This window comes from Balaenoptera acutorostrata, chromosome 13 (genome assembly GCF_949987535.1).
Source record: "Balaenoptera acutorostrata chromosome 13, mBalAcu1.1, whole genome shotgun sequence".
Taxonomy (NCBI): domain Eukaryota; kingdom Metazoa; phylum Chordata; class Mammalia; order Artiodactyla; family Balaenopteridae; genus Balaenoptera; species Balaenoptera acutorostrata.
The window spans coordinates 52,529,576-52,542,021 of NC_080076.1; positions in this window are offsets into that span (position 1 = coordinate 52,529,576).

The window sequence follows — 12,446 nt, forward strand, 5'->3', positions numbered from 1 at the left end:
TAAGGTAAAAGAGCAAAGTAAGGTAAAAGAGCAAAGCCATTGCCAAGACGTGGGGGAGAGGGAAGAGTCAGGACAGGCTGGAGGCAGAGCTGTGCTTGGTGTGAGCCCTTCACTGCACAAACTGTGGGGAGCAGTGTAACACGTTTTGTGTAGCTTTGCCTGAAAACAAAAACTGTCTTCTCTAAGAGACGTACCATCTTGGCCGGTTGCCACTATGTCTTTATCTGCCCATCACGACTGCGCTGTCAGCAGGCAGACATCAGGGCATGGAGAACAGATCTGGGGACGCAAGACAGGCTGACCTGGGTAAGGAAGAAAGGCTGGAAGTGGGACGCGATCTGACTCAAATAAGGTTGCCACAGCCGTGGGCCCTGGGAGGGCTCCAAAACTCAACACGGTGAGGTGGGAAGGCAACGAAGACGAACTTCATATGTTTCAAAATTTCACTGCAGATTCTGGAGCAGAGCCGCCCTCTTTTTCCTTCTGCCCCCTGCTGTCCGCTTCTCCTTCCCTGACTTTCCCTTGGGCGCACAAACTTGTAGAAATCCCAGCCTGTTCACAGCACTGTCTCACCACCGGCCCGTGCAGCGTCTCGGAGCAGAGCATTTCATAGGCTCGGCGTTTCCCTGCTTCTCTTCTTGCTCTTGATGGACTGCCAGCTTTAGTTCTTCGGTTTCCTGAAGCTGACAGTGAGACAGACACGGACTTTAGCTGCCTGGTGACTGTGGATGGGGGATTTATATGCTTACTTATTTGTCATCTAATTCTGGGGAGACCTAAGTCTCCTTTGAATAACCTTTGCTTTTAGAGCCCACACTGTCCAAAAGATACACTGTGTCAAGTCGTGAGAAGTGCTGGGTCGCTGCAGTGAGGCAGCTCCACCAGGTCAGGGGCTCCCCACACCTTGCATCCCCACTGCCCAGCTGTCAGTCCGAATGAGCCCTGCAGACAGCTGCCCACCGCCGCCGCCACTCAGGGAATCAATTGCAGAAGTCCCGCGTCACAGAAGCACTAGGGCAGAGCCTCGCCAGCTCCTGCCCGGCCTGCTGTTTATAGAAATCTCTCTCTTACGGCAGATGTATGTACACAAGAGGATATCTGAGCCAGAACTAGGTTTTCTGACATGTACGGCTTCCAATAGCCCTTTGTTATTAATCCTTCTGAAGAACGTGACCTGCATCTTTTCAGACTTTAGCAGGGTAACAAGTAGTTACTGGAAAAGAAACGTAAAGGAGGTAGTGACTCAGTTATGCAGTTAAGGCTCTTGTACTGTCTCCACCACCAGATCTGCCGCAATCTCAGAATTCATGCTGCCTTGTGAATTACCACACAACTCCCTCATGTGGGTTAGAATTCCTTTAAAGACACACTAACAAACTCTTGAGGTTGTAAAAGTAGAAGGAAGGTGAATCAGCGAACAATTGTGTATCGCATAGACATGTACTTAGTGGAGCCTGCAAAGCTCCCTGTGTGGACAACTTTTAATAGTGTTCTTTCTAATACAGGTGATATTTATTACAGGTGATTATATAGGTAATATTATTTCCTTTACACTATCAATTCCATCATCAGGTAATATAGCACATTTTCAAAAGATCTTAGCTCATTAAAATAGCTGAGCTCCACTTCATTTTAATAATGTTTCTTTAGGGCATTGAATTCCTTCCACATAGCATAAATCATGGTGACAGCATTTAGAAAGAATCAATCAATAATATGTGTAATTTGAAATGATTACATAATTCTTAAATTATGAGAAGCCAAGAGCATGTTAATTATTCATTTGAGAAAGCTGTGGGTTTATTACAACTTAAAAATTTGCCTAGAAGCCTGGAGTTTCAAGAATCTTAGCTGCCCTCTGAATCAATTCCAGAATCACTGAAGACTAGGAAGAGGGTTGCAGTGGGGTGAGGATATGAGAATTACAAGGTCAGTAAAAAGTGTATCCAGCATCTTGGTTTGGGTGCCCTGTTAAACAACACCTGAGACAAGTACTCGGCTGTAGGTAATTATCATCCTGGGAAGTAGGAGTTAAGGAGCGGGGAGAGACAGGGAAGAAGGAAAAACTGATATAAGTGCATGTTATTAAGGGGATGGAGTGTACTTATCATTGTAGTTTGTGGTCAACTATAAGTGGCCATAGATACAGCGGTGGAACACAATGCAGTATAACACAATAAAACTGTACTATCTTGTAGTTCTGAAGAGCAGAAGTCCAACTTGGGGCTCACTGGGCTCAAATCAAGGTCTCAGCAATGCTACGTTCCTTTCTGGAGGCTCCAGGGGACCATCCGTTTCCCTCCCTTTCTTTCCCAGAGGCTGCCTACATCCCTTGGCTGGCGGCCCTTTCCTTCATCTTCACAGTTGGCAACATCAAATCTCTCTGACACTTTTTCTGTCATCACGGCTCTTTCTGACCACGACTGGGAAAAATTCTCTGCTTGTAAGGACTCACGTGATGAGACCGAGTCCACCTGGATAATTCCGGATACTCTTCCCAGGCTCAAGGTCTTCATTTAATCCCATCTGCAAAGTCCCTTTTGCCAGTAAAGGTAATATTCACAGGTTCTGGGGTTTGGAAGTGGACATCCTTGGGGCCGTTATTCTGTCTGCAAGACGGGGCAGGGGGTGCTAGGCAGTGAGGGGGGGGCCTCTCTTCCCCTGGAATTCTGAGGAGCACAAAGAATGTCAGAAGTGTCCACCTGAAGTAAGAGGCTGGAGACTCTGTCTACCAGCTCCCAAGCCCTGTTGGTTGCAGGTGCCTCCTGAAGATAACTCACCAGCACCTCCAGGCTATATACCTGGATGGGGCAAGTAGGCTCTGGTGTGTTGGGACATGGAGCGTACTGGACCCTATCAGCACAAAGCGAGAAGAGCTTGCAAGGAAGGGTCTTGGCCCAGAAAACAGAGACAGCCAAGAGGATGTGAATCGAGCAGCTGCTACATCGTGGAATGATGGCGTTTAGCGACCTAAGAATCACTTCCGCCTGGAGCTTGGCTACTGGCTCAAACCAGGCTCCACCACTCCCTGTGAGGTCTTCACAAGGGTTAGACCTTTCCTAAGCTTCAGTTTTCCCCATTTGTTAGATGGAGAGACTACTCTGAACCCCCGGGAGCTGTGATGAGAACGAAATGCACTAACACGTGCAGAGCTGCTGACGTGTAGTGAGTGGTCATAAAAATGGCAGCAGGAATTTTTACTTATCGATCCAAAGAAACACTTACTGGCTGCCAGACACTGGGGGTGCATTGTGAACAAGACTGACAAGGTCCCCGCCCTCATGGAGCTTCTCTTCCAGTGGAGGACACAGGCAACAGACAAGTTAATACATAAATATACAAGGCCTCACGGATTACAGTTGCTGCAATAAAGGACATGAATAGGGTGACACGATAGAAAGTAAAGGGGCAGGGACGGGGCAGACACTGTCCAGTGCCCCTCGACTGTCCCCCTCTTTCCCTTCTAGCAGAACCTACTGCGTTCACGTGGCACATAGGGATTCCTCGACTGTGGGAGGGTAGCCCCTACTCCAACCCCAGGGGTGAATCGTGCCTGGTCTAAATCAGTTGCTGGTGATCTCACTCCCCTGGTTGAGTAACTGGCATAAAAGCAGACCCGAGAGCCAGTAAGATTCAAGAAGCAGCCTGCGTCTGGGGGTAAGTGAGGCCTTGCCCGGTGAGGAGAACGTCTTTTGTCTTTCCCCCCATTTTTCCTGCCTCAGACAAAATGAACGAGCCATCTGGACCGGCAATGGCCTTTCTGAGATCACAAACCAGCAAGGATGAAGATAAAAGTCTGACAGAGCAGAAGCCTCTGAAGGGCTGCGTCCTTGATGACGTCACGGAGCAGCTAAACCGCAGCCAGAAACTACTTCCCAAGATGGCTCACGTAGGAAAAATAAGCCTCTATTGTTTCTCTATTTTTTATAATGCTAAAACTAGTCTGGTTTGCTGTTGCCTGCAGCTGAACACATTCTTAGCCGATGGAGGTAATCCAGAAGGGATGTTTAATTAGAGGCCGGAAGGGTCAACTATGAAAAGAGCCAGGGAAGAGCGCTCAGGCAAGGGAAGAAGTGGAATATGTGACGAGGACAGGGCAGACTTGTGGGTGACCTGGGGTCAGGGAAGAAGGGACGAGTGAGGTGGCCAGAGGGCACCCTTCCATGGCCTTGACTTCCAGATGAGGACTTTCAGAAACCAAGAGAAGCTACATAATGGCTTTAAGCAGGGGAGGAACATATGGTCACAGGAGGTTTCAAATCCCACATTCTTTGATGTAGAAATGGGAAACCATAAGATCTATAATTCTGATAAGGATTTTAAAATGGAGTTATTAAAAATTATGCTGAAGCCAGAAACTGCAGGCCGCTAATAAGCAGTTGTTAGCAAAGAACGTTGAAAAGGTAGGAGACTGATGACTCACATGTCTTGGGTGGGGGGTAATGCTGTGAGCTGCAAAGCCTTTAACAGCCAATTGCTAAGGAGAAAGGCTAGCAATGTTTACAGGACATCTGACTCGGCCAGCCTTAGACTATAAATCCTAACTCAGCAGGGTAAATCCTAAACCCCACTGTGTCAGACTCACTTGTTTTCGTATTTGGTTTTATGAAAATGTGCTGGCTGGTTTCTAAGAACTATTCTAGAGACATCAGGACTTTAAAAGTGTAACCTACCTCCTTTAGAAGGAAGCCATCAATCCTAAAGCAACATGTTAATTGACTGGCACAGAAAATTGTACTCAGCCCACTATTTGTAATTCGTATGGGACTTGAATTCTTTTTTTTTTTTTTTTTCTAAGAAAGTATCAAGGCTTTGGCTTTCTCCCTTCCACCTTGATTGAAGTAAATGACTCTAACACATTCATTGGAATAGGTGTCTCTAACATTTATTTATTAATAAAAAATTCTTCTGATAGATGTGATCTGTCTGATGCATTAAAAAAAAAAAAATCATCACTGGCCGCAATGTGAACAATGATTTGTAAGGGAGCCGGAGCTGATGCTACCGTGATAGGAGGAAGATTGACAGCCTGATGTGGGGAGGGCGGGTAGCGAAGACACACACTTGTGGACAGACTAGAGATGTTTGCACGAGTTAGAACTGAAAGGATTGGCTGGAGGAACCAAAAATGACTGAAGATGACTCAGAGGGTTTTGGCTTGAGCAACGAGCTAGATAGTGATACTGAAATTGGGACATTCAGGAGGTGCACAGCTTTGGGTGAATCAACAGTTCAGATTCGGGCATATTCGGCTTAAGGTACCACATTGCTATCCAAGTGGAGCTACAGAGCAGGCACCTGGATGTACTTAAGTCTGGGGTTCAGCACAGAAGAAGCGTCTGCACAGAGATAGGAGCTCAGGTGGGGCACCAGGACACTCCAGTGTTTACAGAAGTAACACCACCCTCATTTACAGATAATAGTCGTTTGATACCAAAAAGAATAACGTCCACCAATTTGTCTGGCCTGCCTCTCTTGGAAGACCTGCACATGCAACATTTGGTTTAGGTGTACCCCACTATAGAAACTGCCACTCTATAGTCCCCAAAAGACACTCCATCAATTACTTAGGTCAAATAATAGAAGCTCTCGACGACAGTGACCACCCAGGGTCAAACCATGGATGGCAAGGCCGTATTAACGGTGTGACTCATGTCACTGAAAGCTGGCTCTGTCTCGGGTGACGAAGCCTCCTTTGAAAAGTGTGCCTTTGATAGAAGATGTGGGGTCTGGGTGGCGATTTAGTGCTTGGATTTTAGAGCATTATGTGGTATTTTTCTATTTGTGTACAGAAGTCACTTCAAGCATGAGAGGATGAGAGAGATCAGAGCCACGCCAAAGCCTTAAGATCACTCGTGTGTCAGCTGCTTTCTTTCGTAGATGAGGTGTTGGGTGAGAAGGGCTCCAGGAAGTGCGCACTCCTGTTTGTGTCAGCCCAGAATGGTGTGGAGGGAACCAGGCTGAATAAAGTTATTTTGGTGATTAATTACTATTTTCAACCGAAGTCTTGGCTTAATTACCTGCTGTAAGTATGCTAATTTGGCCAGCTGTCTCTAGGTAGCTAACTTTACCCTTCATCTAAAAGCTTCCATCCAGAATGGAAGAAGCCTTTCTGGAGGAAGGAAGAATGCCCATCACCAGAGGGGAAGTATGACTTTGTTTCAGGGCAGTGTTCACTGTCTTTTCTAACCCCCTTTGGATGAATGTGCAAATCAGGGTCCCCCAGATATTTTGACACTCCCCTTCCCCATCACCACGATGCCATCAAAACAAAGCGGGAAACAGATGGCTGCTGTCTGGGGCTTGAGAGGGTTGGTGGGTGAGATTAGCAGTGGCTCTTCACGCTCTTGGAATATACTCTTGAAGGCTTTCATTTGTCTTTGAGCACAGCAATACTACTAACATACTACTAATACATGAGATACGATCTTTCTCTCTTGTGGTTCCGCTTTCTTGAGTGAAGTTAATGCAGGGATAACCCTGGATGTGTGTACTAAAATGTAGGTCTTAGTCTCTTCAGCAAGTGGTGTTGGGAAAGCCGGACAGCCACACGTAATTCAATGAAGTTAGAATACACCCTCTTACCATACACAAAAACAAACTCAACATGGCTTAAAGACTTAAACATAAGATATGATACCATAAAACTCCTAGAAGAGAACATAGGCAAAACTTTCTCTGACATAAATCATACCAATATTTGCTTAGGTCAGTCTCCCAAGGCAATAGAAATAAAGACAAAAATAAACAATGGGACCTAATCAAACTTACAAGCTTTTGCACAGCAAAGGAAACCATAAACAAAATGAAAAGACAACCTACAGAATGGGAGAAAATATTTGCAAACGATGTGACCAACAAGGGCTTAATTTCCAAACTATACAAACAGCTCATACAACTCAACAACAAAAAAACAAACAACCCAGTCGAAAAATGGGCAGAAGACCAAAAGAGACATTTCTCCAAAGAAGAAATACAGATGGCCGATAGGCACATGAAAAGATACTCAACCTCATTAATTATTAGAGAAATGCAAATTAAAACTACAATGAGGTACCACTTTGCGATGGTCAGAATGGCCATAATTAAAAAGTCTACAAATAACAAATGCTAGAGAGGCTGTGGAGAAAAGGGAACCCTCCTACACTGTTGGTGGGAGTGTAAGTTGGTGGAGCCGCTGTGGAAAACAGTATGGAGGTTCCTCAGAAAACTAAAAACAGAATTACCGTACAATCCAGCAATCCCACTCCTGGGCATATATCCAGACAAAACTATAATACAGAAAGATACACGCACCCCGATGTTCACAGCAGCACTATTCACAATAGCCAAGGCATGGAAACAACCTAAATGTCCATCAACAGATGAATGGATAAAGATGTACATATATACAATGGAATATTACTCTGCCATAAAAAAGAACAAAATAATGCCATTTGCAGCAACATGGATACAACTAGAGATTATCACACTAAGTGAAGTAAGTCAGAAAGAGAAAGACAAATAACATATGATTTCACTTATATGTGGAATCTAAAATATGACACAAATGAACTTATCTATGAAACTAAAACACGGACATAGGGAACAGATTTGTGGTTGCCAAGGGGGAGGGGGTTGGGATGGGAGAGGGATGGATGGAGAGTTTGGGATTAGCAGATGTGAACTGGTATATAGAGAATGGATAAACAACAAGGTCCTACTGTAAAGCACAGGGAACTATATTCAATATCCTATGATAAACCATAAGGGAAAAGAATATGAAACAGAATGTATACATATATAACTGAGTCACTTTGCTGTACAGCAGATACTGCCACAACATATCAATTCAACTATACTTCAAAGAAAAAATAATAATTGCTTAGTGGAAAAAACAAAAGCAAAAAACAAGAAAAGTAGGTCTTATTATTATGCAGGTGAGATCAGGAGACGACTGCCACTGAAAACAGCTTGTTATACTCACGGATCCCAATAGGAGGGGACACACCGTGACACGGGGGAGCCCCATGAGGGAGATTCAGGGTCTGTCAGGAGGCAGAAGGAGAAGGGAACAATGTGGGCAAGGACCCTTCACTGTGGTTTCTGTGGAAGAATAGGTGAGGCAGATAAACAGGGTTAGGATTGGCTAGTTTGAATAATTTCAGTAGACTCTGGGGCACGGTAGCTGTCCCTAGTTGTCTGGTACCTGGCCCCAAGGTGATTATGGTGGGGGGGGGGGCGTGGGGAGGTGGGCGGGGAATGGCGCTGAGTGTGAGAGGTGCAGAGGAAGTGGTGAGGGTGTGGGCTCTGGCTTGGTTGGTTAGCATATGAAAGGCTCGCGCTCACAGCTGAGCCCTCCACTCTCTCTAGGAATCAGCTAACCATGGGAGGGGCAGCCCCTCCCGGGTCAGCAGGCTCCTACCTCCCCAACTCAAAGCATCAGAAATACACGGTTAACATAATGTGGTCAGCATTCTGTGAGGACTGGATGTGTAACCTTGGGGCTTACTCGTTGAGTCTCAGTTTACTTCTCTGCTAAATGGAGTAATAATACCTGACTCTACTGTAATTGTTGAGATTGAATGAGACTGTGTGGGCGAGAGGTTGGCACAGTGGCCCCTGTCAAGCGCTTAATGAATGGCATGCATGTTTGTTAGTGGGGAGATTGCGAGCTCTGGTTACAGAGTTTGAGTTGCTCTGGTTACAGGAGTTTGGGGGTTGTTTTGGCACTGAATGAGGAAGGGTGGATATGTTCCTTCAACACCTGATTCTCCTAGTTGGAAAGCAGCTTCCATCTGTACCCAGAAGTTTCCTTTTTCTTTTTATTTTAAATACTTGAAGAGATGCTTTGCATATAGGTGATAGTCTCACCTTCATGAATCCATAGGTTGAAATGAATCCGTTTACCGCAGAGAAACTTTGGACCCAGGAGGGTAAGAGGTTCCCTTAGTTTTCACCAAATAGATGAGTAGCCAAGTCATTTCTGAAAAGTCTTCCATGGATTGATTAATGGATCAATTTCCCATTAACCTTTAGTAATAAAATCCATGATGCTAGAGAGAGCGAGGTTTGGGAATCTCTACATTTTAGTTCATCTCCCACTTGTGCAATTTCTTTCCTTCCTTCAATAAGTATTTATTATGTCTGAGGCACAGGGAGGAAGCAATTTACATAAAAGAATTTTGTGGAAGGAAGCAGGGCAAACGAAGCTCAGGATGCCTCACATTTTCTTGCTATGTAACTAGGGTTTGCTTCTATTTTAGATTTATCTCCATTTCCGTGAGTGTGTAGATGAAAATACCAAAAGAAGAAAAAGTCTGAGGCCAGAGAACGGCTGCCCTGAATAGTAATTAGTTTTAATTTTCCTTTCATTCCACCTGAGGGCTTTATCCGGCTTGTAATTATTCTGCAGTGTCTTCAGAACAAAGGGATGCTAGCTCTTGGATCTGTGGAACAATTGACAGCTCAACAACAGCAGATAATTAGGACTTGAAATAGTCCCCGCTCAGCTGACCCTGGCAGCCAGTCATCTTTCTCTGCCACCCCATCTTCTCCTGATCCAAGGTCAGCAGCAGGTCAGGTTCAGATGCAGAGAGACTTCATACTACTGCTTCCCTTCATGTACCCTCCGACTTGCTCTTTGCAGTTTTTGTCCCAGTTCTATAACCCAGGACCTGGCTTTGAATTTCGGCCAATCGCTCAAGCATTCTGAGCCTGAGCTTCCTGGGGCAAGATGGGGCTAACGTACCCACAGTCAGAGGTACGCCTGAAAGAGATGAAGTCAGAGCGCCCCCGTCCCCCGGACTCTGGCCAAGCCTCCTCTTGGGCTGTGGTTGGGTCCCTCGGTGTACAGAGCACAGAGGGCGTCCTAGGCAAATGCATTCTCTTCCGTATCAGGCAAAGCTTTGACTTCTGCCCTGCTAAAGCACACTGTGTGAGTCTCAAGAAGTCTTTTGCCTTTTTTATCTTAAAGCTACAGGTGGGCCAGGTGAGAAAACCTGCCCAAGATTATAACTCCAATCAGAACCAGGGCCAGGCCTCCAGACCTTCTGCTGAGCTCACAACCCAGCCTCTTTCCTCTATATCTCCATTTTATCCCTGTGGGGGGCACGAAACCCAAAGGGACCCGCTTTAGTGGTTGAGATATTAGTGAGAACTCAACAACAGAACAAACACAGTTACAACAAACAAAACGAGAACGCTCCAACTGACGCTGGAGAAGATGCTCCAAGGACCTTCTGCCTTCCGAACCCTTCGGTTTAGATCATCAAGGCAGACGGCCCACCCCGACCCATCTGCTCCTGGACTTGCTGGATCCTCAGCTACTGCAGTCCCCACTGCAGCTCTGCCCTGTGGCCCCTCCCTCACCAAAGACTAACCTCTTGTGGCCAAAACGAGTGACAAGTATGGTGGGACAGGACAGCATCCAGCGTGCACCTTGCTTTCTCTGCGACTCCTGGTGAAATCGGGATGGCGTCTGGGAGGCGGGGCTTAATGATGCCGCACAGCTCCCCCTCTGGTCACCTGTGGGACTGCAGGCTCAGCGGTGGGAAAGCAGGCAAGTTGGCCGCTCAGCCGCCTCCCCTCCCCAACTGTCTCCAACCCACAGCCAACATCATTGCTCCCGCTCTCAGGGGATCCCGTGGTGGCAGCTCCTATAAGCTCTCTGGTTACAGCCTTTCAACGTCCCTGAGGTAAAAGCAGAGCCTTTAATGTGCAACAGCGGTAGAAACTGGGCAACTACTTTGCAAAGAGCGCCCACAGCAGGCGGCAAGACGTAGTCAAGGTCAGAGGAAGGTAAGGGGTCATCTTCCCCTTCCCTGAACCAGAGTAAGGGTCAGCCTGTGGTAAGGGTCAAAGGTGAGAAGAGACGTGAAAAGGTGGTGTAAATGGTAACGCGTGAGACAGGCCCTAGGAATGGTTGTTATCCTAAAATCTTCAACTAAATCCTGTGCTAGGCAACCAGCCATGGAGGTGACTGCCACAAGGGCAGAAGCAGCTGATTTTACTCAGACGGCTGCGGAGTTCCCGGACCACATCCCTCAGCAGAGACAAGGAGACAATTCATTGGTCCTTCGCTTCAATTAAAACATAACTGCAGGGCTTCCCTGGTGGCGCAGTGGTTGAGAATCTGCCTGCCAATGCAGGGGACACGGGTTCGAGCCCTGGTCTGGGAAGATCCCACATGCCGCAGAGCAACTAGGCCCGTGAGCCACAATTACTGAGCCTGCGCGTCTGGAGCCTGTGCTCCGCAACGGGAGAGGCCGCGATGGTGAGAGGCCCACGCACCGCGATGAAGAGTGGCCCCCACTTGCCGCAATTAGAGAAAGCCCTCGCACAGAAACGAGAAACACTTGGAGTAGTGTAAAAAAAAAAACAAAAAACTTGCAGGGCTTCCCTGGTGGCGCAGTGGTTGGGAGTCTGCCTGCCAATTCAGGGCACACGGGTTCGCGCCCTGGTCTGGGAAGATCCCACATGCCGCGGAGCAACTAGGCCCGTGAGCCACAACTACTGAGCCTGCGGGTCTGGAGCCTGTTCTCCACAACAAGAGAGGCCGCGATAGTGAGAGGCCCGCGCACCGCGATGAAGAGTGGCTCCCGCTTGACGCAACTACAGAGAGCCCTCGCGCAGAGGCGAAGACCCAACAGAGCCAAAAATAAATAAATAAATTGATAAATTAAAAAAAACAAAAACAAAAACTCTACCATTTAGTGGGCTTTAAAAAAAAAATAAAACATAACTGCAAAGGGCACGTTCAGCACATTCTGTGCTCTCCCTGTCACACACCTCCTGTTTCCACTTCCCCATGTTGAAGGCCTAACCCCCAATGTAACTGTATTTGGAAATATTGTCTTTATGGAGGTAATTATTAGGGTTAAATAAGGTCATAACAATGGACCCCTGATCCAAGAGGATTAATCTTCTTATAAGAAGAGACACCAAAGGGCTCCCTGCCTTCCCCACCGTGTACACACACCAAGGAAGGGCCATGTGAAGACACAGTGAGAAGGTGACCGGGTACAAGCCAGGAAGAGCTCTCACCAGAAACCATACAAGCCAGGAAGAGCTCTCACCAGAAACCAAACAGGCCAGAACCTTGCTGTTGGAATTCTAGCCTCCAGAATTGCAAGAAAATAAATTTCTGTTGTTTAAGCCACCCAGTCTGTGGTGTTTTGTTATGGAAACTCTAGCTGATTAAGATAAAGGTTAAAGGCAGGAGACACTTGTCCAAGTTGGGGGACAAGAAATGGGACTGGAGTAAAGACAGTAGCCTGTTGAGCAGATGGGAGATGGTAACCTGTTTTCAGGAAGACCTGGACACAATGAGGTACCATCACCCCACTCGGGGTCAGTGCTTTCTCAGAGGCACCCCGGCTTTCATGCTTTTAGACATTTGAATTTCTCTCCTAGAGTAACTAAAGCCATAAGGAAGTACCAACTTTGGATACCTCTGCTCCATGTTT